At 47.0% G+C, this 26,246-nt stretch overlaps 1 protein-coding gene across 5 annotated transcripts in view; it reads right to left on the bottom strand.

Moving 5' to 3' along the window:
• Positions 1 to 26,246, bottom strand: part of TRIM37 (tripartite motif containing 37) — a 1,981,866-nt gene that overhangs the window by 1,500,132 nt on the left and 455,488 nt on the right. The gene's annotated exons all lie outside the window — the stretch shown is intronic.

Below are 26,246 nucleotides of genomic sequence, written 5' to 3'. Positions count from 1 at the left end.
GTGGAGTTTTGAGCACAAAACCACCAAAATGCAGGTTGTAATAGTAAGAAATCTCCAGAACCCAAGAGCTGACACATTAGATGCTGAGGAACTATTGCATAAGTCTCGAGTATCCTGGACAATCCTTTTTGGGGGGGCGGGCGGCGCCTTGGCCCTGTTGGTGTCCAAGGTGGGGCAAATAACTTTTGTTAATGAGTCCAATGATTTTCTGATAATTAATTGAAAGGTACTGAGTAAATATCAATTTCGGAGCAATTTTGAAGGAATTCCCAGTTTCTCCAGCTTCTCCAACCTCAAAATGCAGTCTTCCAGATCAGAATACAAACATAGGCCCCTCTAACACAAGAAGGAAGTCACTGCCGCCATGACATTGGTAAACACACTGGTGGCAGAGCTGAGCCAAATAGGAGGAGCTTGAACTGGTACATCTAAGATTGCAAACAGCGGGTACTTCCAGTGTGGAGGGCATATGGGAATATGGAGATGTGCATCTTGCAGGGTCTAAGGCACAGATCCACTCTTCCTCCCACCAGGGAAACTCAAATTGAGTAGGCATGGCCACCTCCAACCTTCCCAATAGGAGTAACTTGTTGAAAGTATAGAAATCCAAGAGGGTTCTCTAGCTTACTGTCTCTCTTCAGAAAGACAAAGCAGAAAGATAAAAGACCCTCTGACAGTCTGAGGAGGAACCAGTTTCATCCCACTCATGCAAAGCAGTTGGTGGATCTTCGTCTACAATTCTGATGGTATTAGTTGGTGTGAAGTAGAACAGGTTGCAGCAGAAGTGTGAAACCTTGCATGATCACAGAGATGGTCTTGGAGTCGAGGGCCAAAAGCTGCTCGGAAGCAAAGTGTTGCAAGACCAAAACTATCTCCCTTCCCACCAGCGGTGGACAACACTGACTGAGGGGAGGAAGATGTAAGGCAGCGGAAAAACCCTTTGGATATTTGGGGTTTCTCTGTGGTGGACCAAACAAATCTACCTGGCTATCCCTGCTCGGTAACAATATATCCTGCAGATGGCCTGTTCCCACCTCCCCCCCTCTGCATCAAGAAAGAAGGTGGTTTCGAGGCAAGATTTGTTATGGTGGATAGTGATTTTGCCATCATGTTGTTCACCTTTTCTTTGGAGAGGAGATGATTTGTAGTGGCATGGAAGATCATCTCCCCAGAAAATGTCAAGTCTCTTACCTTATATGCTGGACCTCCTTCATTAGGTTGGTATTTGACAGTCAAGCCAAGTACATAGGATCTCACCCCATGTACATTGTACGAGTCACAGTGTCCATATGCCCACAGCAGATGCCAAAATGTCATACTACAACCTTGGCTTCAGAGACATTCTAGGAACCTTTCTCCTGTCAACAGGTATGATATTTGCAGATCTCCTGGCAAAATATGAGCTTTCAGGTACCAAGGATAGTCTCTGCATTCACCAGTTGCATGTGCAAAGAGCTGTTCTTATGAAACGTCTTGCAAAGAGAAACATGGGCTCTTACCTGAGGGTGAGAGAACAGTTTGTCCAAAGGCTGAGGATAACAGCAGATAGCCTCATGAAAGGTTGCCTTAAAACCACTGCCAACTGAGCTGTGGGGGGCAAGAATGGGAGGCACTTGACAGTCACATGTAGAGGAGGAACACGAGGGCTCAGTGTTACGCTCACCTGATCTCTGCGGGGGTGTTGGGGCACGGTTGGGGCCCTCCCTGGAGTTGGCTCCCCTGGATCCGGTTCTACCTCCAACTGCTGTAGGGTGGACTGCTCTGGTTGCTGGCAAAGCCCTTGGGAAAAGGTGAGAGGCAGTAAAAATGCAGCGGTTGGATTGCAATCCCCCTCGAATTCCTCTTGCCAGAATGAGAGAAGTATGTGGTTCCCCATAAACTCTCACCTGTTTAGTAAATATGAGCTCTCCGTCCTGCTTCTCTTGAGAACGGACGCTGTAGATAGACCTAGTTGCTTCACTGGTCCGTATCTGTGATGGCCTAGACCGGCTGCGACCAATCCCCTTTTTGAGGTAAGTGTTCGTAATAATGATTATTGTTCGTACGTTTTTGCAATGTCTTCTCCAATGGTTCTGGCTCGTAATTCTAATAATGTCTTTCCGTTTCCCAATAGATGTGAAGATGGCCCCACAGAGTCGCAGTGTTGAGAACGTGCCTGCACGGTGCCAGAAGGGTGAAGGAGAGGTCCCACTGGCAGGTAAGTTGGGTTTTTAGGTAATAACGCAAGGCTTAGGTACTGCGCGGCCAAGCGTTAAGTGTTTATACAGTTTCTAACCTTGTGCATTACTTTTCTCTTGCAGGGATAATTGGGCGTCGACTGGTGGAGAGCGGCGGTCCGAAAACCTGTCAGCGGCTGGTAGATGGAAGATTCCTGAAGATCCTGGATGAGAAGAAGACCCCCACGTAGGCGTGCTCGGATAGGTGAGGACGAGACGAGCTGCAGGCGATGGATTTGAGGGACAGGTAAGGTGCGCACTGCGTTGAGAGCGAGGGTATGGCTGGATTCAGATGAGATGCGCGCGTTGCTGTGAGCGATGGTATGGCTGGATTCAGGCAAGGTGTGCACTGCGCTCTGAGCAATGATATTGCTGGATTCAGGTAAGATGCGCACATTACAGATGATGTCCAGGCCCAGCGTGCAGAGCTGGGAGCAGGTAAGAGCTGCAGTCGGCGGTGAGCGTTACACTGCCCTGGGCAGATTAACGCAGCGCCTCTTCATGCGGGTGGGGCTGGCTTAAATAGCCTGGATCCAGCCACTCCCCTTTAGCCCCGCCTTGTTGCACCACCTCACCACTCCCATAGTCTCCAGCACGTGCCTGCCAATGTCTTCTAATGGCCACGTGCGGCCTGAGTGCACATGCCTTGGAATCAAAGTGTGCAGAGCACACTTTCTTATGAGCCTGGCGCCAAAAGCGTCAGATCAGGGTTCATTTGGACCCTTTGGAGGATGAAAGTGTTGGCCCTGGGTTGGTGGCCATGACACTTGGGGGACTATAGCTGCCGGGAAAGCCAACTGCTATGCAATGCTGACCCCCATAGGTGGTGTAACGGAGGATCATAAAGAGATGGTCTCCCCTCCATTTTAGTGGCAAGGTCTACCCCATGCCATCATCAAACTGTGGAGAGTCACTGCCAACGATCTATAGAAGAATGTGGCAGTCCAACAACAGGCCTCAAAAGACAAGAATGACAAACTTTGAAAACGTGGTTTATCAGTATAATCACAGGACCATGTTCTTAACCCCATAACAGTGTCGTCAATCTTATTAATGAAGAGAATGGGTGCAAGGCCTCGGCGAACTGCAGACTTGCTTTGCAATTCCAACAGATGCAGTCACTCAGTCAGCCGCCACGGCAGAGTTGGGCTGTCTTCATGACAAGCCATCTGACTCCAAGAAGCAACTGGTCCTCTGAAGGTCTTGGCAGGAGTCCCTGAGGCCTCAAATGCAAACGAGACATCTGAAAATGAAAAACTATCCCCGACTGAATAGATTTCTGGTGGGGAGAAGACAAGACTAGGACTCAGGAGCCAGTCCCACAAACCTTTTGGAGTGCCAGGAGGGCCCCACCAATCAAAGGAGTTATGGGACCAGTTAAAGGTGGGCCACACAGTATTAAGGGGACCCATGATGACCAAAGCGGAGGGAGTGGAAGGTAGCTGGAGGAGGAGTGCCGAGACAGAGACTAGTACATTAAGAGAGAAGGTTCTGGGAAAGGTTGGAGTTGGATTAGCCAAAGAGTAAATAAGTATGAGAAGAGAGCAGCCGTGAGCGAGGAGGTGGAGAGGTAGGAGGAGGCAAAGAAAGACTGCAGTGTTTGGTTTGTGGAGTGGACTCAATGTCCATCCAGAGATGTGGTGAAAGCACGCCATCAAGGACTGGACTGGACCATTCGCTACACTACATTTTTGACAGAAGGTGGATGAGGGATCCCACCTGCTTGTTGTCCCCACCCCACTCCCAGAGGCAATCTCTTGGGATAATGGCCTGGAGAAATAAGGTTTGCCAATTGACAATGTTCGCAAATCACAGGAAAAGACTATACAGAGAGCCTATCTAAGAGGGAATGAGCAAAGGAGGCATTGCGCACCTCGATCTCCAGTACCTTCCCAAGATGGGAGACCCCATGAAATGCTGCAGAGCCATTCAACATGCTGATAGTAATACCAAGATGGTGCTGCACACCCTGGATGCCTTCAAAACCTTGCTGGCCTTCATTTACGGTAATAGCCGTCACTAAGTAATAACCCAAAAACAGACCTTAACTAAACTCAACTAATGTTATAATGAGAGGAATAAAGGAACCCCAGGAGAATAACCAATTAGTAAAAGAGAATTTAAACATACATTGGGGATAACATAACAGAAACGGCCTTAGACTAACCCGTCATTATGGGGAGTATAAATGGGCTGAGAATGTTCAGAAGGACAGAGAATCCTGGAAGAAGCAAACGTGGCAGATAATGCTCCCTTGAGATAACTGGAGATTCCAGGAGTAAGGGGTGCTAGAAGGAGTACTGCCTGGAAAAAGTCAGTGCAAATCTGGAGGAAAATTGGAGAAGCAAAATAGCGGTTTAGAACTGGAAGCCCTAGGGAGAGGGGCTGGCCAGGGTGACCGAGTAACACCTCAAGCGCTTGGGAAATTGGAAGGCCAGAGCCCAACGTGTTCCGTCAGTGGCTCCTAAGGAAGAAAGCAGAGAATCTAGACCAGTGGCAGAAGGGTGACAATATCGCTGCCTGAAATGAGGGGTGAGGAAGGGGGGCTGAGAGGGAGGTGAAGCAACATGATGGCAAAACACCCATCATTGTTGCTGCCAATCCCAAGAAACCCATGGTCTTAGAGAGACTTGCTGGTGACGGATACCAATGTCTCGATTGGGTCTTCTGTAAACTTACAAAATGCGCGACTTGAAGATAACAGAAAGACATACTAAGAGGCTTATCTGTACCTGAGAGGAGGAGACTGAAAAGCTTACGAAAGTAAGTAGACCCAGGAAAGCCAACTTATGAATTTCATAGGGGGTGCCAGTGGTCAGATTCTAGGGATGTGGCAATGAAAGTCTATTAACATTTGGTGCAGATTGTATTTCCAAGGTGTGTGCAGGGCCTAGGAGTACTGTGGAGGATGAGAAGGATACAGACTATGTGAAGACATTTTTACTATATAGTTTAATTTAAATTAAAATAAGGCCAACCTTTCCCTATGTCTATGGGGTGTTCCCTAACTATTTTACTAAGGTGCTCGTCAGAGTTAAAGTCCAAAACAAGTCTGTCCACTGTCCAAATCCAACCCATCTGGCTCTACCACTCGTATGACTAAGGCCAGGAGAATAACTCCCTTCTCCTGGGTACTGCGTTTCTTAAATGGGTTTTCTTGGGGGGGTTTATTTTGTTCTACTAAATAGATCATATGTAAATAGTCTCTGCTTATCCTTTTGATTTAGTGCTGGAGTTCTTTTAGGGGACATGTAGCTTTGTAGTCCTCTTTCTTAGAGATGATCTTTGTTCTGTTCAAGTTCTTTCTGTCTCTCGTAGGGCTCCAGACCCCCTTGTGTACGGTTCTCCTCTCTGTAATTTTGGTTGCTTAACTCCACATTATAGTTCACCTCTTCCTGGGGTGCTCTTTCATGTATGATAGTCAACTTCCTGAACTCGTGGGTCTTAACTCTCCAAATGTTTCTCTTTGGTTTCTGTTTTCTTTGGGTTGACCTTTCCTTTTTTCCCCCAAGGCAATAAGATTCCAACTCTATTGCTCTCCCACTCTGTCGTTTGTGTGTTTCTCTTTATCTCATTAACATAGTTCGGATTCATGGGTATATTCCCTGTATTACCTTCTGTCTTCAGGGGTAAGGTTGTCGGTACCTGTAGGACTTAAGATTCTCTCGGCTTCTTGGTAGTTCCACAGTTCACTTTCCGCAATGTCTGTTTCATATGCGTCCCACTCTCGCCTTGTGGATAGAACTGTTGCTGGGACTCGCTTCGGGAGTTGCTCCCTCCCGCTAGTGGTGTCTGCATCTGTGTGCAGGCCGGCTGCCCACCACGATTGCTGCATGGTCACACCACCAGCAAACTCAGTTGCAACTGGTTTCAATTTCCTCCATTCTCGCACGTCAATCTCCCAGCATTTATCGTTCCGTGCTGGAGCTGCTCTGGCTTATGTGGGCTATGTGTTCTGCGACGGCTCTGCCTCTTTCAGCTCTGTTTCAGATAGGGGTTCCCTGGTATTCTCGGCTTTCAGCTTCCCGTCGCTGGTTCGGCTTGTCATCCCTTTTCAGCATCCTCAGCACAGTCCATTGGAGACTCTTATTTAAAGGTAGATCCTCTGTTTCTTGTTGATAATATAGGTTCACCTTATCTTCAAGAAACTGATAATGTTCTGGTGTATTAGGTAAGTACATATAAACCATCACTTGGGCGGCATCAGAGTTCCTCGCGGGTACAGGAACCTGTCCCGGTGGGTTTCCCATTGGTGGTGAAGGGATGAATTCCCTCCGTTCGCCACAGTTCCCATGTACCCAGTGCCCTAAATCTGAAAGAGCTTTCCCGGGAGAAACTCTTATCTATTTTTGTTGCATAATATTAGGATGGCATTCTGATGGTCAGGTTTTAGGAACACTTGTTGGCCATCCCTTGGAACATTTGTATTATAGCTTAGGGTAGCAGTTTCAGTTCAGTTTATCATATCGATAGTATATCATACATAAAACAAACATACATAAAAAGTACAATAATTCCCAATTCCATATGACATTATACAGTCCAAGTCAATATAACGCTTGGTCAAATCACAACCATATGATAATTCCTAAAAGGACAATTATATAACCTATAAAGGATAATGATCATGGGGCTATACAAATTATGTTTGACCTTCTCATCTAGGCTCTGTACAAGTATTTGGCAACTACTGCAAAACTTGCTACCTCACCAGATGTTCTACCAACGATCAACAGCTTGCTTGGGTGCGTGGTCAGCTGTCAGAGCACAAATATGCAGCTTGCTAGAGCTCCTGCGCCACCTGACAATATTCTGAATAAATCTTGCATTTGTGGACATCTAAATGTGCCCACGATGGAACCCCAGCTTTGTGACCTGGGGGGGCACAGTCCACCCGACTGGCAAGGTGTGGGGCTGCATTGCAAGGGCCCCCAGTGGAGAGCGCCGAATCCTGCAGCGGGTGGGAGATCTGAAAACCAACAGGGCTGCCGCAGCGAGGAGATCCAGGCGGGACCACTGATGGCAGCTTCTAGCGAGTGTCGAGGTACCTGGTGACCAGCACTAGAGGCAAAGTGGTGGCGGAGCGGAAACAACAGGCGGAGGAACGGGAAAAGAGACCGGACCCACGAGGTGAGGCTGTGCATGCCGGAGGGGTGATTGTGCCCAGAGAAGGAGACCCAGAAGATTGAGCTCGGAAGAGAGAGAAACAGAGGGTGGCCTGGTGCTAGCAATAGTAGGGAGGAGCCGAATGGAGGAGGTATCGAGATTTTCCACAACATCGAGGACACGTTTGTGCACAATACGGGTAGGCCACTGTCGGGATAGGGGATTCGGCCAATTCTGGAGGCGGTTGCCCATATCTTTGATGGGGAGGGTAGCTGTAGGGTAGCGTTGTGGTCATCTTCCCCAAAGACACCTATACAACTTCACCAATATCCCCTACTGGATTAAGAAGATCTTTTTTAAGATGTTGGACGAACAGGTTTGGGAACTACTGTGGAATTAGGTGGGATGAGGAGGCATGAGGAGGGTCTTGCTGGTGATCCTGCGACGTCCACCTCAATTTATCAAACTATGAATGGTACTTCATGGCGGCACACTTGCAGGCAGTCTTGGAATGGGCGGACGAAAAGGGGGAACTGCTGCCGGGCTTATTAGGGGACCTTCCAGTTTCTTTGGCAAGGGGTGTAACTATTGTGGGGTACGATTGGCGGGAAGGGGGCCACTAATATATTCCGAGTGGTGCAGGAAATCTGGAAGAAACTCCTGGGAAGATTATGGGTGCCAGGGCTCTACAGTGCAGATCTGCCATGGAGTGCAGCCTCGGGACACTGGACGGCGATGCGGATGGGTTTCTCGGGCCTGGAGGATAAGGGATGTCTAGCCGTGGGGGACTTATTTGAGGGAGGGAAGCTGAAGCTGTTTGAAGATTGGAGAATATGGAATGGGGTCTAAAGAGGGCAATTCCGTTCTTACAGGTCAGCGACTAGGCGACTGGCTGCTATGTGGACAGATATACCAGAGGAACCTACCACAAACCCACTGATGCAGCTGCTGCTCACGCAGGGGGGGGAGCTAAAATCTCTCAGATCTATCAGGCCATAAGGGGGCCGTTTCCCCTGGAGGAGCTGACGGTTAAGACCAAGTGGGAAAGGGATATGGGGGACTAGATCTCCGAGACAGACTGGGTACAATGTGGGAGTAGGTAAGGTAGGTTTCGAGAAATCCCAGATTTCAACTTATTCAATTTAATATCTTGCATAGGCTATATGTGACCCCAACTAAACTGCATGCAATGAATAATATACCCAGAGTACAGATTGTCCACGATGTGGGTCTGGACCGGCAGGTATCTGGCACATGTTTTGGGGATGTCAGTGATTCTACGCTATTGGCAGGCAGTGGTGTCCAAGATTAATGAGTTGCCGAATTCCAGTGTAGATTGTTGTCCAAAAGTGCACCTCTGAGGATTGACACAGTGCGGAAAGCCACACAAAGCGAGGAAACGGTTGGCATGGTTTATGCTGATCATAGCAAAAAGAAGAGTAGCAATTGCCTGCAAGCAACCCCAGGGCCTGTCCTTGGTGCAATGTATGGAAGACATCCGTAGGTTGGGGATGGCAGAGTTATACATTCTGCAACAAACCCGGGATACAGAATTAGAGGATGGGTTGTTGGCGGATTGGCGCCAGCTGTTAAATGAACTACACTCCTCGGTAGACCTGAATACTCTCTGATGGGTAGTAAAGGTGTTGGCAGGTCCAAGAAGGAGCTATTGCAGAGGGGAGGGTGGAGTGGGAAGGAACGGACACTTACAGTAACACTGGAAGGAACTGATGGTCTGACACGTTGGATATATGTTATTACAATGCTTTCAATCTTTTCTCTACTGGGTTTGTTGTGTAAAGATGTGTAACCGTCAATTCAGTATTGTGCTTTCTATGCATATAAAAAAACCTGAATAAGAAGATGTTTTAAAAAAAAAAACAGCTTGCTCCACACTTCTGGTAGCATAAAAAATGTATCTGGGTTTCAGATATAATTTTCTAAGGTGAAGGTAGAACAGGCAGATTAGCAAAAAATTAATTTCGCTTTCCCTTGCTATTTTGCAATGGCAACATTTGTCAGCAACACTCCTGTTCCAATTATGCTGTTCCGCAAGAGTCAAAATGCCAAATGTGAGTTTCATGAAGAACAGCCTCATAAATGTAGGTTTCAAGGCATCTAAGTATTACACATACCCCATCTCTAGCTTTTTAGTCCAGAACAGCCTTACAGGTTACAGTGCTCTGGAGTATATTGAATAATAATTCATCTTCAAAAGCAAGTATTCAATTTTGATACCATTTTTTGTTTTCTCATTAACTCAGGATTTTTCCAGTAATCCCCCAGGCCCATGGTGTTCACATGTTTTTTGATGTAGATATACCATGGAATACAAACCCCTCCAGCTTGTATTAGTACATTCTTCAAGGCGTCTCTATATCTAGTTACAGCCGGAGTGCTCCACATTCTTATCCACTATAACATTGGTTTTATGTTAACCATGAAACCAATGTTATACTACACAAATCAATGAACAGCAAGGGGATCGTTGGTGCTATTGATGAAAGCCCTGTGATGCTTTTAAAAAAACATTCCCTAACAGCGAGTGCTCTCCAATTCATCCATCCCCCATAATTCAGCTCCGGAAAGAACCGCTGGTCGGGCCTTTAACAGGCATGCATCAATGGAGACCTTTAGCGCACCATCTCCATGAGTGTTTTGCAAACTTTGCAATGGCTACATTATACTTTGTTCTCCACTTTTTATGCCAAGTTCCCATAGGCCTGCTGCCCTCCACAAGATGTGATATTCCCCACTGCTGTAAAACTAGAACAGGGGAGGACAGAATAAAATAGGAGTCCCAAAGGTCATGTGGGACAGTCGATGTTAGGCCAGATATGGGAAACGGGCCAGAATCCCAAAGCTATGATGTTCCCCAAAGAGGGATGGTGAAACTGCTATGGGGAGAAACACTTCACTATAAATAAACCTGTGATATTCCCCAATGTGAGATCAAATGAGGCGGAAAGCCAAGAAGGAAAGCCCAATGTCTCGGGATCGGTCACAGAGTGCAACAGATTACTTGTAGGAGGAATGGGGATTCTGTTTGTTCGGCACATCCCAGGAGTGCCCCAAGCCCACCAAACCTGGCGAGGCAGTCTAGGTCAATAAGGAGCAGCGTTGCAGTCTGTAGACCCAACGCAGCACTTAAATAAAACTCCTTGCCAAAGGAAGTAAGAAACAATAAGCTAGGGCGCTATGTTGCCAATCACAGAACAATACCAATAAATCTCATAATAGTGAGTACTAGGCATTTGGGAAATAACTGCTATATAAATTCAATAACCAATCAAATGCCCTAGTTCAAACACGCAAAAGAATTAACCTACGAGAGGACATGGAGGAAGTAAGCCCCTCTACGGGAACTATAAAGTGGACTACAAAAGCCCCGAGGGAAGTGGATCCTCGTGAAGGCAGAAGAACAGGTTACTTACCTCTCTGTAATGTTCTTTCTGATGGATGCCCCACCGCCACTTTCACAGATTCCCCCCACCCCCATCTATGATACTTCATCCCCAGCACATGCAGACTTCAAAAATGTTCTTGCCACTAGGGGTGCAGCATGGCTCCATGCCTCGCTGGTCATGGTCTGTATATAAGGAGCCGTCATGCGCCATTACCTCAATTCTGACATTTTCCATAGCACTCAACCGAGGAAGGACAGCAGAACAGATGAAGTGGACAAGCAATCTGCCAAGAGGTGCAAGTTGGGAGGGCGATGAGGACACTCTGTTAGGAACATCCATTAGAAAGTACATCACAGAGAGGCAAGTCATTTGTTCTTCTAATGGATTTCTTCCTCCCACAGATTCCTCACCTATGATAGACCGGCATAGCAGCACTGTAAATACGGAAGAGGGAGGAGAGCGAGAAACACTACCTTAACCAGAAAACTCTGTAGGATTTAGCAACGAAAGCAAGCAAAAATCCAGACAGTAATGTTTGGCTAACGTGTGCAGCAAAGCCTAAATAGTCACTTGATATATGTCTAGGAGTAAAAAAAGCGACCCACCCTTGGAGGGGCCTCGAATTAAATGAGCTTGGAGACCCTTTGGTATATTCTTCCTAGGCATATCGTAGCATTCTGAGATGCAGTGGATGACGCATCATCATAAAGTGTGTTTGAACCTTGGGTTCAGCAGACACTGATGAACCAACTGTTTCCAACAACCCTTTCCATCGCTCTCTGGAAAGAGGCACGAGGCCCGGCTGGAGGCAGCACTGAAAGATACCCAGCTCTATGCAAGTTTGCAGGCGGCAGGCAGGTCTGTTGTCAAATTAATCAAGTAATCTCCCACACATACAATTCCTTCGGGAAATCTTTGGCCTCACCAGACTGAGTGCCATCTAAAAGGGAATAGGGTCCCGGCCTTTAAGACATTTTTAGAGGAATTGGAAGCAGAGCATATTCCTGTGACGATCCAGAGGTGTCAGCGTTGGGGTACTGAGGCCTAAACATCTGAAGGCAGGGCAGCACGTACGGAGCCTGGTCAGAGTCTCCATGGATGCCGTCAGAGTCCAGAGAGGCGTCTCTGCTAGCTCCATCATGCGCAGAAGGTCATAGGTTCCCGTCAAAGCCGAAGGAGTGGGCACCAGGGTCTTGGCAAAAATTTCAAGAATAGCCTGCTGAAATGTGTCACCTCCCCTCGTGCGCAGAGGATTCAGCGGTATTAGTAATTGAGAAAAATGAGTCCAATCCGCTGAAGAGTCTCTGCAGTAGTGTGCTTTTTTGATGTCGAAGAGTGATGCTTGCATGAGTCACTAAGGGAGCAGGACCTTCTCTTGTGCTGCTTTTTCTTCTTGTCCTTTTTGGACCGGGGATTGCTCCTCCATCTGTTCTCCCACACACACACCCTATGGGGTCTGGGCGCAGAGACTTCAAAGCGGTCCTCCTCACTGTTGTGGCAGTAGGTGAAAAGCTCAGCAGCACGCTCAAGGGCCACCCCTAGATGCATCGATGTGTCAATACACACAATCCTGCAGATCATGGCCTTGCCCCAGACATTACAGGCAAATCCTGTGAGGGTCAGAGACAGATATCTGTCTCCGGCAAACTGAACAGGGCATGAAGCCCAAGACGACCATGAGGGTTAGACCAGACGCAGAAAAAGTACTAGCAAATTAAAGGACATTCCCACAGTGTACTGAGCATGCAGAAAAAAGAAGTCAGTTAATTGGGGGTAGCAACACCATATGTAGTGGCCCAAAAGTCATGTCTGGCGAGAGTCACGCAATGGTGAAGAGCTGCCTTAAACCCACTGGTGAAAAATATCCTAAGTGAGCTGGCACTACAGATAGAATACCATAGATGAGGAATCTGTGCGAGGAGGAGTCCATTACAAGAGCCTGCCATAGCTCCTTTGCTACAAGGGTAGAGCATGAAAGAGGATTTAGTTTAGTTTATTTGTATAGCGCCGCCTGGCCCCGGGGCATGCAGGCGCTTGAGATGAATACAACAAGATTAATACAGCAAAACAATATGATAAAATGTGGTCTTGGGGGACCAGTAGCAGAGGTTGAGGGAGTTGTCACTTAGTTGCAATTACAGATACTTACAGATATAGTATAACATGATCCAAGGTGGATGAAAGCAATACATTTAGGACATTATCAAACAGTTACAGGTAATGTACAGGCCGATTTACAAATTTACAAGTTTGCAGTCTGAGTGCATGCTAGTACGGTAGAGCTATGCAGTTTACGTTTCTTTGGAGAGAAGCCATGTTTTGGTGCTGTGTCTAAATCTGTGAAAGGACGGTTCTGATCTCAGCTCCAGTGGAAGTGAATTCCAGAGTTTGGAGACAAGCATGGGGAAGCTAGAGCCACCTGCTTTTTGGAGCTTATATCTTGAGATATTTAAGCAGTGTGTTTGAGCTGATCTGGTAGTGCGCACAGGGGTGTGGTGAGTGAGGTTGTCGGATAGGTATCTGGGTGCTTGGTTAGCTAGGCATTTGTGTGTGAGTGAGAGGGTTTTATATTCAATTCTTTGTGGCATGGATAGCCATTGGCAGGAGCGTCTGACGTCCGAAATGTGTTCATGTTTCGCTATGTTCAGGGCTGCTCGCAGGGCGTTATTTTGGATGACTTATAGTTTGTTAATGTTTTTCTGACTGGTGCCCAAGTATAGAGCATTACAGTAGTCGACTTTGGAGAGGACTAGCGCTCTGGCTAAGGTGGTGCAGTTGGATGGTGAGAGATAAGGTCTGCTGGCATTGATGAGTTTACAGGTGTAAGAAGTGGCGGATGAGATGGAATTGATCTGTCTTGTCAGTGTGAGGGAGGAATCGAGATAGATTCCTAAGGTTTTGACGCTGATGTTATTGCCGTCTATAGTGAATGCCTGATCGAGTTTGTCGAGTTTATTAAGTCTGGGTTGGGATCCTAGGAGAAGGAGCTCGGTCTTGTCGTCATTGAGGCATATGCCATGCTTGGCCACCCGTTCTTGGATAATGGAGTAAATGTTGTTGAGAGCAGTGAGGTCGGTGGAATAGTCGCCTGTTAAAGGGATCAGTATTTGGGTGTCATCTGCGTAGTTGGTGTACATGACACCCAAGCGGTCCAATATGTCAAAGAGGGGTTTCGTGAACACATTGTATAGAGTAGGGGAGACGCAGGAGCCCTGGGGGACACCGCAAGTGACTGGGGCTGGGTTGGCAGAGGCTGTGGATGCGAAGACTCTCATGGATCTGTTGTTAAGGAAGGATTGGATCCTTGCGTTGGCATTATCTGAGAATTTGGCTCTCAGAATTTGACGCATTATCTGAGAATTTGACACTCAGAAGGAGGAGAACCTGGAAAAAACTGGAACAATCTAGCAGACACTACAGAGCTACATGCTGAAAACTGTTGAAGGGGATCCCTGGAAACCAATCCATGTCAAGGAAGTGAAACCTACATTTCCTCCACCTTGAAGGAACTGGAGGTCTGCAAGCCTAGCAACCCCAAAGAAGAAGGTGGTGAGACTGGCCCGGGTAGGTGGGCAGTAAAATATTGTCTCTCGGACAAGGAGCCTGATAAGAGGGCGCGAAATACCAATCACAACCAGTGGAATGTAGATGATGTTCTGGTCTGTGGGGGGACCTGGTGATAAGTCTGAAGTCTCATGGTCTGGAGAAAGACTCATCTACAACCTGAAAATCTCTGATCAAAGAACAGCTAAGAATCTGGAGAAAGAATCGTGACAAGGTCGGTCATCTGACCTTGTCACGAGGGGATAGGAACCCCTCTCAGCCTAGGGTGGGAAGCCTACTAGGATGAAAGTCAGAGCCAGTCCTACCCCACAGGGCAATGGTGGCAGATGAGGTGGCTGCCAAGTGCAGTCCCCTCCCCAAGTGCCTGCTTATATCGAAGTGACATCACATTGCAACACACAATGCGTAGACCAACAAATGCTTTTCAGGGGTGTGGGCCATTAAAGACCATGTCCGCCCCCACAACGGGGGTTGTTTTTTTCCCCCTCAGGAGATTGTTGTCGCTCAGCCAATCTCCAGACGAAAGGAAAAAAAGAAAAGATGGCGCCACCCAGAGAAGGGCTTCAGGTGGCTGGAAACAGCAGGCTGAGAATGTGCATTCTTGTCTGCGGTTACAGCACCCTTCCCCTGGTGCGAATGTCCTTTAACCGCAGATCTTCTTTACCACACAAAACCAATGAACATTGCTGTTTTGGGCCGGTTAACTGACTTTTGGTTACCTACACCCATTATAGCCCAACTCAGAACTTAAAACTACTATCCCTTTTAGGTTAATGTTACCTTTTTAAGTCACCGGTTTCCTTATATATATTTCTTTCTGTTTTATTTGTTTTGTCCCTGGTATATGTCCCACTTTACACCCTTAAACTGGCTGACTAGTTGTTCTACTCTTTGTGCCATTGTACTGGCTACCTTCATGTGAATACCTCTGCCATCTATGAACGTGTTATTGAAGGCTTTCCTGTTGGAAATTGACCTCCCTATTGTTTAAATAAATACAGTCTTCTCTGTTTCAGTTTGCACATGGTCAAGCTTCAGAGAACAAGATAGACCACCTGAATGGATATAATACATGAAAGCCTCCCAGCCGTGCACTCCAGAGAGAAAACGTATATTATTTGCAAGAAAGAGAATTGGTGAACTGAGAAATAGCCGAGGCGTGCACCCACGGGGACCGCAGCAAACTACCGGAAAACGGTGGGGAGTGCCAGCCTCCAACAGAAGAGAGGGAACCCCTCTAAGGGACACAGACTATGGAGCTGCGGAGCGGTGTTTAACAGACCTGGATTTCCCTAAACGTACACAGGAATTAGCCACAAATCACGCAAACATTAACTGGGACATGGATAATAGCAGGCCTGCACCGAGAACGAGAGGGTTTAACCACCTATATGTGCCTTTTGCCAACTGTAATACTTTACAGGTGGGAAGGCATGGCTAGACGTGACAGGGGAAGAGGACCAATGAGAGAAGGAGGACAAATTTAAGAAGAGAAACAGGAAGGTGCAGGTTATTCAGGCGAGATCAAGATGAGATTGTGGTGGCTGACCCTGAGACTAGCAGGAGGAAGAACAACCTATTGGAGTGTGGTGTCAATTTTACAACAAAGTGAGGTATTGGTTGGTGAGCACCAGTGGTACTATGTAGTGAGTGTACAAGTAAGGCGAGTGAGTGTTAATATGAGTGTAAGGCGTTATGTGGAAGAAGGTGGAGTGGTTGTAGTGTGTAAAACGGAGTAGAAGTAGCAAAAGCTGGATGCAGGTGGCGGTAGAGGGGGACAGAGGAGGAAGAGGTAGTGAGAGAGGAGAAGGTGGGTGGAGTTGCAGGGAGGAGAGTAGGTATAAGAAGGGAGAGTAACAGATACTAGGGCGTGAAAGGGAGGAGACCGAATGAAGGCTCAGTATTTGCAATGCACCTTTTAGATGTTAAGTTGTGTTTGTACTGCACCATTGACCAGTGTAGGTGTCTTACGGCGTCAAGCCCCGTCTCATAAGTGACATATTGTGAACCCACCAAGGTGACTCCAGACTATCGTCTGTTGATGAGAAAAAGTATATAGTGGGGTCAAAGGATAGAAATAGATCTGGTGATAGAAATAAAAGCAATATAGAGAGTGAATTAGTTAAATGATGCAAACAAATTTAGTGGGAAAGATGGTAAGGGGGAATATTTGTGTTAGTATGGATGCATGTCTTTAATCGGTACTTGCTTACAGAAACAGCCACATAATTGAATGTGCAGATGGTTTTAAGAAGCAGAGCACGTCCTCTGCCGGGGGGGGGGGGGGGAGGAGAGAGGGAGGCTGTGGGTGAGAGAATAAAGTCACCCCCTGAGCATGCATCTTCTGCCCTTGACTGGGTGGCACATTAACAATATCTGCAGTCCAGCAATCCACCTTGGACAGATGGGAAAGAAATAGACTCAACAGCTGAACCTGAAGGCATGACAAATTGTGGTGCCTGGCATTTTTACCACACCAAGCCCAGAGGTACACCATTTGTCAGGACTATGAAAGTATGATATGAGACACTTTTGAGGACTTTAGTGATTGTGTGAACCACCCATGGAGATACCACCATGATGAACTGTTATTTAGACTAGGGAACAGACTCAGGACCACAGTCGTATCCAAGACTAAGGTTTTTTCCCCCTTTTCGCACATCTCTAACTGTGTTGTCCATGGACTCTGCACTTCTGTATTGAGACACAACTCTATTGTGTTATGGCTCCCTACTGTTAAATCTGGTAGACCTTACTCCAACTCTTGGTTTTACAACACTAAACCAGAGTTCTAACCTACGTATTTGGTTAAGAGAATATTCCATGGATTCCTCTGGACAGGAACCACAGGGCGAAACTGAGTCAGAGAAGCAGCCACAAAGGGCTTGTTTAGCATATATATGCCAGAGTAAGGCCAATACTGGCAGAGCAGTAAGACAGTAGGGCAGGGTGGTATAACAAGACTTGGGAATTCCTGTGAACTTGTCCGACATAAGAACCACAGTCTAGAGTATGTGATTGGAGCTGCTGGAACTTGAAGTGTAAAGAACAAACGAAAAGGAGATACATTACAACATTGACAAAAACAATGGAGCAAGTGAAATGCAGAATAATGAAGAGCACGCAAGACAAATCACCATGATAGCAATGCCTGTTTGTTAGCTGCATAAATGTGACCACCTTGAACTGACAAAGAGATTTCCAAGTCTCATTGCAGCCGTTGCTCCTACACCAAGACCCAGCATCTCCATGGGGAAAGAGAGCTAAGGTTCTCTGTGAGCAGAAGTCGCAATATGAAGTGCTTACTCGCTGGCACCTTGGTTAAGTGCAAGGCAGCACATGGAAACAGATACAAATCAAAAGAAAACACGGTTTGTAAAGGTCTCGGATGAATGCTTAAAGGGAATCTAAAGAAAAGCAGATATGGATCTTTGAGCAAGTGGCTGAGGCAATGGAAATTCTGGGGCACAAAATATACTACAAAAGCGTGTTCTGCAAATGTGGAGTTCAGTGCAAGGCAGTCAGGCAGTCTGTGGCACTGCGGACGCAGCGAAGCTGGAAGGGTTCCTTAAGTGAAAAGCCATTAGCTACCGCCCTAGTGCCTCGAGAAAAGTTTTAAACTATTTAGGTACTCCCTTCAACTTTTACCATGAAAGGCACACTTTAAAAAATATGGCGAATAAAAAAGGATCTTATAACCTGCGCTCTAATAAAAGCCCTGCCGCGGGCAGTAAAACAATTGCGCAGGTGACTGGCGAGGAATCCAACATGAATAAGGGCGCTATCATCGAGAGCACCTTGGCGTATTTGCCTATGAACCCTATGGGAACAATTACCAATTTCTTTGGGTTTGGGGTATAGCCTTGCTAACAACAAAGCCCTCAAGGTTGATCTGGACACACAACTGGATGAGTCCACTAGATCTAAATCTATCGTTATAGACAGCAAGTCACTCCTTAAACTCTGCTAATTGTTGCAAACATCAATGGCTTGGGAGTAGCAAATACTCAAGCAGGACTAACCCAGCCAGGCATAGAAGTTGTTGCACAAACACAGGAAACTATGCCTCCAAGTAATTGCCTGTAAGATACCCCAGACCAATTTCTGGATACATCTAGGGACGAGATTGATGGAGAAAATGTGCACAGCTTCACAGTGCCCATTGTCACTGATGATGTACTTCACCATCAGTGACAATGGGCACACTGCAGTTTACCATTAAAATCCTCTTAAAAAGTTGCAATAAGATCCATGAGGATATCTGCACTCAATTAACTCCAAAGAATTGAATAACTACAAGACACATTGAAAGAAGAAAAGATTAATGGTACTACCGCTAGCCTCTCCAAACAAAAGGAAGTCAGGGACCTGACCATTTTTTACATTGGAGAATGGCTCATATTGGACGATAATGTGCTGGACAAAGTCCCTCTGGTCAATGATCAATTAAGTGGCAATCTTGCCGTATTCGATGAATCCAATAGAAATTACATGACAGGGAAAGAGACGCAGATTAAAAAGGATAAACATCTTGAAATCCAAAAGTGGGGCTAATAAGAGAACTACTAGTATTAAGTCTAACACAATTATGGATGATGGCAATCGCAAATTGCACATTTCCAAAAATGCATGGGAAAAAGCAAATTGACGACTAAAAAGAGGGTATGAAAAATGGGGTCCTTACCAGCTATGTTTTAAGAGTGCGGGAGGACCTTGTCGCTGATACTTTTCATACTGATGAAAAGCAAATGGTTCCACATCTATTGATTCAATGCAAGAGGAGGGCCAGGTGACACTAGCAGATAGATGCTCCAAGCAGTAAGCGGAATCGCAGGGGTCAGTAATTGACCTCACCCCATGAATGAGGCAAAAGGATGTAGAAAAGCAAGTGGTGTTGGAACAAAGGGAACCAACAGCATTGGAGAGATTTGTGTTCATAATAAGCACATTATTTTCAAACAGGAATACATCCTGGTTAAATCGCTCCCATATTTCGTGGTTGCTTAACTTGATACCCCCACTATGGGTGCTGCTATCCAGCGACATATACTATATAGAATTCGAAGAAAATTGGACAGTACTGAGTACGAGGGTGCCCTGCTATGCCAGTCAGACAGCGGAAAATGGGATACGATCTGGACACATTCAAAAACATAACTGCAAAGAGTCCTGAGGGCCAGGCCAAGATGTTTTAAAGATCACCTCCAGTAGATTTGGAAGGTCAGTTGTCAGTGAGAATGAAATGGGTAAACAGGGTAAGAAAAGGCAAGAATGGGACTGCCTTACTGGTTTTCTACCGGTAAACCCCACAAGAAGATCCCAATCTCTAAAAATACTTGGAAAACACATGGCCACTGTCGCTATACCGGCAGCTCAGGGAGGCGGAGGAGGGGGCACACTTTACTGCAAGCAAGTGACATTTTATCATCCAAGAGCGCTGGAGGAGGACCACCTTCCATATGGATGGTTACAAAACATTCCAATCATTTGCTAAAAAAGGTTTGGTGGGCCAGTTTGTAGGGGATTACTGATTGGTACATCAAATGACATGACTGGTAGAGATCAAAACATGTGACAACCAAGCGAAAACTCTGGCAATAGAGAAAACATGCATAGGGAATTCAGAAAGTGACAAGATGTTGATAATACAGGTCTATGATTCTCCTATGGTGCATTAACCAATGGTATACATGAAATCATGGGTGATATGATAGTGAATTGGCAAATGGTAAACAAGGATAAAATGTTCATAATAGGGTGAGACCTCAATGCCCATTGTATATACTATCAGAATGATGATGAGACAGTGACTCGTAGGGCAAACTGTAATACGATTCAGAAGGTAACTAAATATCTGGGTAGGCATTGGTTGCGCTTTATGAAGGAATGGTGATTCATCATGTTGAATGGTCGACTTAAATCGGAGAGAATATACCTGGTGTGCAGGTAACAAAAAGGCCATGCTTGATTACTTTGTCAACACTGAAAATGCTGCCTGTGCCAATTTTTGGGAAGTGGACTAATGATTATAGTGATCATATTGCTCTTATGCTACATCTAAAGACGGACTAGCAAAGAAACCGCCATACGAAAATTGGTGATCTAGATATTAATGCAGGAACCAGGATAACTTGGACACATAATTATAATTGTTCATTTATAACGCGCTTAATACCAGGAGTGGTTTCTAAGCGCAGGATCGGGATTCAAACCTGTTTTGCCCTGCGTTGTCTTGTTTCCAAGACAAACGAGTTGCCCCCAAGCTATCCTTCCTCCCATCAGGAATGTCATGTCTATCAACACACAGATAGCAGGGATGGAGATTGCCTGAATCAGTAACATATGTCTTCTAGTGAAATTGTATATTGGTTCAGGAAAATTGCCTCTACCATAACCTTATAGGGGGACACATACGTGATAAAGCAGGTTAAAGAGCATGTTGGGGTGCATGAACCACAGAAATACAAGATGTGAAGCGACAACCAAGGAAATAAATTAGACAAAGCAAGAGGCTTGATAGATGTGCCGTGGTTACTACAACTGGATTAAGAGGTGGCACTTCTCAATCAGGAATGCACAGTGGAAGACCATGATTGAGATTTTAAAAAGGGGACACCAAAAGGATGTGGAGCACTAAAAAATGTGAAGGGCGCAAAGGCTGCAATGATAACAAATCCCTTTAGTGAGGAGGTCGGGACAAAGGACATACTGGATACATATTGGGGGTATGTTAACTACAATCAAAAATATGGAACTGATATGCAACCATTTAACATGGTATTTCATATGGTCCCGGGAGAATAGCTGAGCTGCAACGTGCTCGCCTTAGAAACAAGACGACATGAAGCGACGCAGGTTCGATCCCCGGGTCTGCGCTTAGAAACCTCTGAGTATTAAGCGCATTATAAATATGCAACTAAGAAATATTCCTGTAACAGTGCCTCGATGCCACAGAGCTGTGTGAGCGCTTTAAAAAATGCAAATAAAGAAAGTATTGCATTTATCAGCAGACTTAAAAATGAAAAGAAAAAAAAAAAAAAACAGGGCGCTGGGCCGGATAGCTTCGACAACAGGCCATTGAGTAACCCTGAGATGTGGGCAAATATATTGATGTTATTATTTAACAAATTGGGAGAACTTCTGGTGTCCTGGAGGAAAGCGGTTTTAAATACCAATATATAAAAATAATTCTCGCAAAGGTACCTGCTAATTACAGCCTTTTGTTGCTATTGGATAGCCCCCAAGCAAGAAATTTGCCACTATTATTTTAAAAGAGCTAAAATGCTGGGACTAAGACCAAAAAATAGTTGGGTTTCCAGGCAGGTTCAGCTTTGTCACAATATATTATTAAACACGCTTATTCATACGGCACACAAATGTGACAATTTACCATTGTACATAGTGTATGTGGATTTCAAGGCTTAATTTGATACAGCTGAAGGGCAACTTCTGTGGGCTAAGCTGGTGTCATACAAAATATCAGATAAACTATTTAGAGCGCTGATTCAATTCCACGAAAACGCAAGTGTACAGGCGAGGCTGAGCAGCATGGACGCCTGTGCGAAAGACATCCCCACATCTATAGGGTTGAAATAGGGTTGTGTGCTGGCTCCCATGCTAAACCTATACCTGGCAGATTTGCCATGACTGTCCGAGATTAGGCTCTTTCCACCAAAAATAGGACAGCCACCTTATGAGTTTGGCCTGTGCGACAAAGTTATTTTGGTGGATCACACCTTGGAAGGCCTCACAAGATCAGCAAATGCATTGAATACATATGCAAAAGAAAATGGGTTCAAAATAAATTATGAGGAAACAAAGTACTGTGGCCATAATCAGCGGGCGAGTCGACCATTACACACTTCAGAAGGATTGGTAGAACAAGTCTCTCCATATCAATACCTGGGATTAACAATTGGCAAGGTTAACCAGCAAACGGAACTGATTCATAAAAAATGTAAAAAGGCAACGGCGTTGACTGCTATGATGTAGACATTTCCAAATCGTAAAGCCGGGTTTAGTATTAAAGGGGTGATACTGGTATACAAAGAATTGTCCTCACCATTGTATATGGGATGGGTGCGACGTATTCAAATAACACATGGCTAAAATGAATAGAGAGGAAAATCTGGCAGCGGATTTTAGTGCTACCCCCGTGTGTTCCTGTGGCAGCAATAAGACTGGAGTTGGGGCTGACATCATGGACAGGTCAATTATTGAGACAGGATATTTTATATATAAAAGCTGTAAACGATCCTTTTTGACCATTGCTCACATTGATTGAGAAAAAACATGGTGGAATCGGCTGGATAAGCTTTAGTGGACTATAAGAATACAAATCTGAAATGGTTCCAGAATGTTGGATGGGTACCAAATTGGGAGATTGATTTCCACCATCGCATTTGAGAAGAAATTAAAATAGTGGATTGGTCCACCAATTATGAACATCTGTCCAAACTAAGAATACACAAGTAATATGTATCTAGGAGGGACACAGCTAATTGTGCACCCAGAAATATCAAACTAATTCCTTCACCTCCCTTAAGGAGATGTGTCCTGCTAATCAGGCTGAACCTCCTGCCTACACTTGGGGTGATCAGACCTCAAAAGGGAATTCCTGAAACTAAAATAAGCTGTAGGCTATGAAAATGTAGTTCTTTAATGAAAAATAATAGACACACAATGACTAGATGCAAAACTCTGGGGTCTGTTTACATAAAATCACTTGGGAAATTTTTATTTTGGTGGCGATGCTTAATGGGAAATAACCTGGCTCAATATGGCAGATCATATTGGTTAAACTAACAGACACTGATGGGGTGGCGCTAGAAAGCCTGACCAGGATGACAGTCTCCCCTTGAGCTCCGTGAGGGTCTCCAATAAATCCTGAATATAACGGCGGCAGAGGCAGTCACAGCTATTTGCCAGAGATGCCTGAGTGTGCTATGCGCCACCTCCCACCCCGTTGCACCGTATGATTGGGGTGACCTGGGATCCCCTCCCGCACCGCAGAGACAACTGACGCCAGCGGATGGGAAAGCTGAGCGATGGCGGTGGACACCGCAGCAACGGCAGACCAGGGGGGTTTCCCGAGATGGCGTAGTGTGGGGGCCGGAGAGCAGAGCGGCCTGCCCTACAGGCAGGTGAGTGGGGGTGCCTGTGACACAGCAACCTGGTTCAGGCATGGAGGCTAATTGGAACCTGCCCTGGAGGCCAGCGAACTGGGCCATGTCCCCCAGACAGCCAGACCAGGAGGAAGGCGGCGGTGAGGAGCAGGCGGGAGGGGGGCTTCGCATTTCCCCATTGAGACGCAGTGGAGCAGTCCCTCCAAATCCCTCGGATGACAGTGATGGACCCGGGCCCGGAAGCGGCAGTGTGGCCCATGAGTGGAGGCAGTGTGGAGCCCACTCTTGGCTCCTGACCCCTAGTGCCCACCTCAGAGGGTCGGAATGAACTGTGGGCCAAAACCCGCTCAGTGACGGGCCAGACGGCAGGATGGGCTGCATAACTGGACAGCACGCACTTCAGAAGACAGAGGCCCAGAGTGGGGAAGGGCACCGTAGGACCCCGGAGGAGGGGGCAGAGAAAGAACCACGGCTGGGGATGCTTCACAACAACCAGCTGATTGCAGAGGGGGACCTGATGTGTCGGCTCGGTGGAGACGCCCCTAGTACCCGGTTCCCTTGAAGTGAGGAGCGGCATTACTGTTGCCCGTCCCGAATGTGTGGGGACGCATCGCAGTGCCGGCAAAGGCTTTGGGCCCCGAGATCCCTCTACCTGGTTGAGGTGCTTTGTGCAGTAGGGGCTCCCTTGGCGCAGCAGAGAGCAGCCTGTCTAGTTCAACCCCTGCAATTGCCCCTGTGAGAGTCTGTGGCTGCGCGGGGAACAGACAACCCTTGATATGTGAAAGTCCGATAAAATGCAGCGGAAACTCAACTTCGAAGGAGGGCCCTCTTCCAAAATGCCCAAACCTCAACACCAGATGGAGGCGCTAGAGCCAGCAGGGGAGATGGCGGAGGGGGCTGCCTAAATCCCAGAAGTAGACATTAGGGAGCTTCTGCTGGATCTCAAGGCAGGCATTGGCGGTCTCAACTCTAAGCTGGACTCACTTTCCTCCAAGGTCGACTTACTTCAACATCGGCTGGACAAACATAGTGACCGCCTAGACGAGGTGGAACAGTGTGTGTGTGTGTGTGTGTGTGTGTGTGTGTGTGTGTGTGTGTACTGGAGGACGGAGCTACCTCACTTGCTGCCAGGGTCTCATCTCTCAAGGTCCAGATCAAGTCAGTGATGGCCAAAAAAAAGAGGAAATGGAGGGGAGAGCACAGCAAATCAATATCAGTCTGGTGGGCAGAAGAGAACGACAAGGGCAACCCAAGATGGAGGAGTTTGTAGAAGCCCTGTGCAAGGAACTCTTCGAGGGGTACGCTCCTTATCCATTGTGTGTGGTAGAGAGGGCCCACCGCATACCAGCAGCTTGTCCTATACAGGGGGCCGCCCCCTGCCCCATCATCGCTCACCTTCTGAATTACAAGGACCGAGACACGATCCCCCGGCTGGCTAGAGAGAAGCGGCCATACAGGCGTCATAGCGATCCTTTGCAGGGGAGAAGAGGCACCTGAGGGATTGTTGCATTCCGTACTCCATGCATTTCCCGGCAAAACTTCGGATCCAACACACAAGGACGACAATTCTTAACCTCAACCGAGGCAGCAAGTTCCTTCCTGCATGAGATTGGCGGGCTCCTCCCCCGGAATTATCCAAGCCCCCCGGGAGGACGAGCGGGGCTGGGGCCGGAAGGACCCAGGTTGATGAAATATGAAATAGCTGTAGAGAAGGCGGGCAGCACAGACTACGTTGAGTAGACCGCTGGCACCTCAGATGTTTGACCCGGATTGCCTCGAGATACGCATGTACCACTGTTGGTAGGGGAGCCTCGTGGACTGGGCCAGGCACTAGCGCAGCGACCACCGCACTGGGTTGGGTTTATGGTTTATAGGGTAGGGGAGATTTAATAGGCAGGTTGGTGGTTGCCCGTGGGGGAGTGTGGTCAGGGAGGGACAGGGGATGGGTGGGCAGGAAAGGGTGGGGTTGTGGGTTTGGTGGGGTCATACTGCCCCCAGCCAATGACTGCCCTCTAGCTAAGCCCCTCCTCTGGCAGCCATCTTCAGATTTGGTAGCAAGTAAAGTGGCAGTAGGACCAAGAGAAAAGCCGCAGATGTGTAGGCGGGAGGGTTCGCATGTGAATCTGTACCAGACCCATGCTGGAGAACAACAGTTACAGGTAAGTAACTTGTTCCTTCTCCAGCATGGTGTCTGGCATGGATTCACATGCCCATGAATAAAGAATACATAGCAGTACAAACATGCACAACCACGGGAGGTGGCAAGGCTCAACATAAGCATCTCTTACCTCCTCACCAATCTCACCTTCAAGCGAACAGGTTGCGCAGCACTGCTTGGCCGACTCTGGACTCCTCCCTGGAATCCCTGTCGACGCAGTAGAATTTCGTGGAGGTGTGCGTCGACCTCCACGTAGCAGCCCTGCAGATGTCCAGCAAGGGCACACCAGACAGGAACACCGTAGTAGCAGCGATCACTCTGGTTGAATGGGCTCTTGGACGGCCAGGCAACGGTCGGTTTGCCAACTGGTGAGAATGGGTGATGCAGCCGAAGAGACACTTGGAAATGGAAGCCTTGGAGAGGGCGTTCCCATGGTTCACAGGACCAAAGTTCACAAAAAGTTGCACCGTCTTCCGGAAACTCTTTGTGCGGTCCACATAGAACTTCAGCGCTCTAGCCACATCCAGCGAGTGCAAAGTCCTCTCGGCCGGCGACGAAAGAGTCGAAAAAACAACCCAAAGGGCTTGTTTAGCTGAAAGTCCGACGGCACCATGGCATGAAGGAGGGGTGTGTCCGTAGCACTACCCTCGTCTCATGGAATGTCAAGTAA

Source organism: Ambystoma mexicanum, chromosome 9 (genome assembly GCF_040938575.1).
Source record: "Ambystoma mexicanum isolate Mex_15411 chromosome 9, UKY_AmexF1_1, whole genome shotgun sequence".
NCBI classification, from domain to species: domain Eukaryota; kingdom Metazoa; phylum Chordata; class Amphibia; order Caudata; family Ambystomatidae; genus Ambystoma; species Ambystoma mexicanum.
The sequence above is the reverse complement of the archived record's forward strand: the minus strand, read 5'-3'. Positions and strand labels throughout refer to the sequence as shown.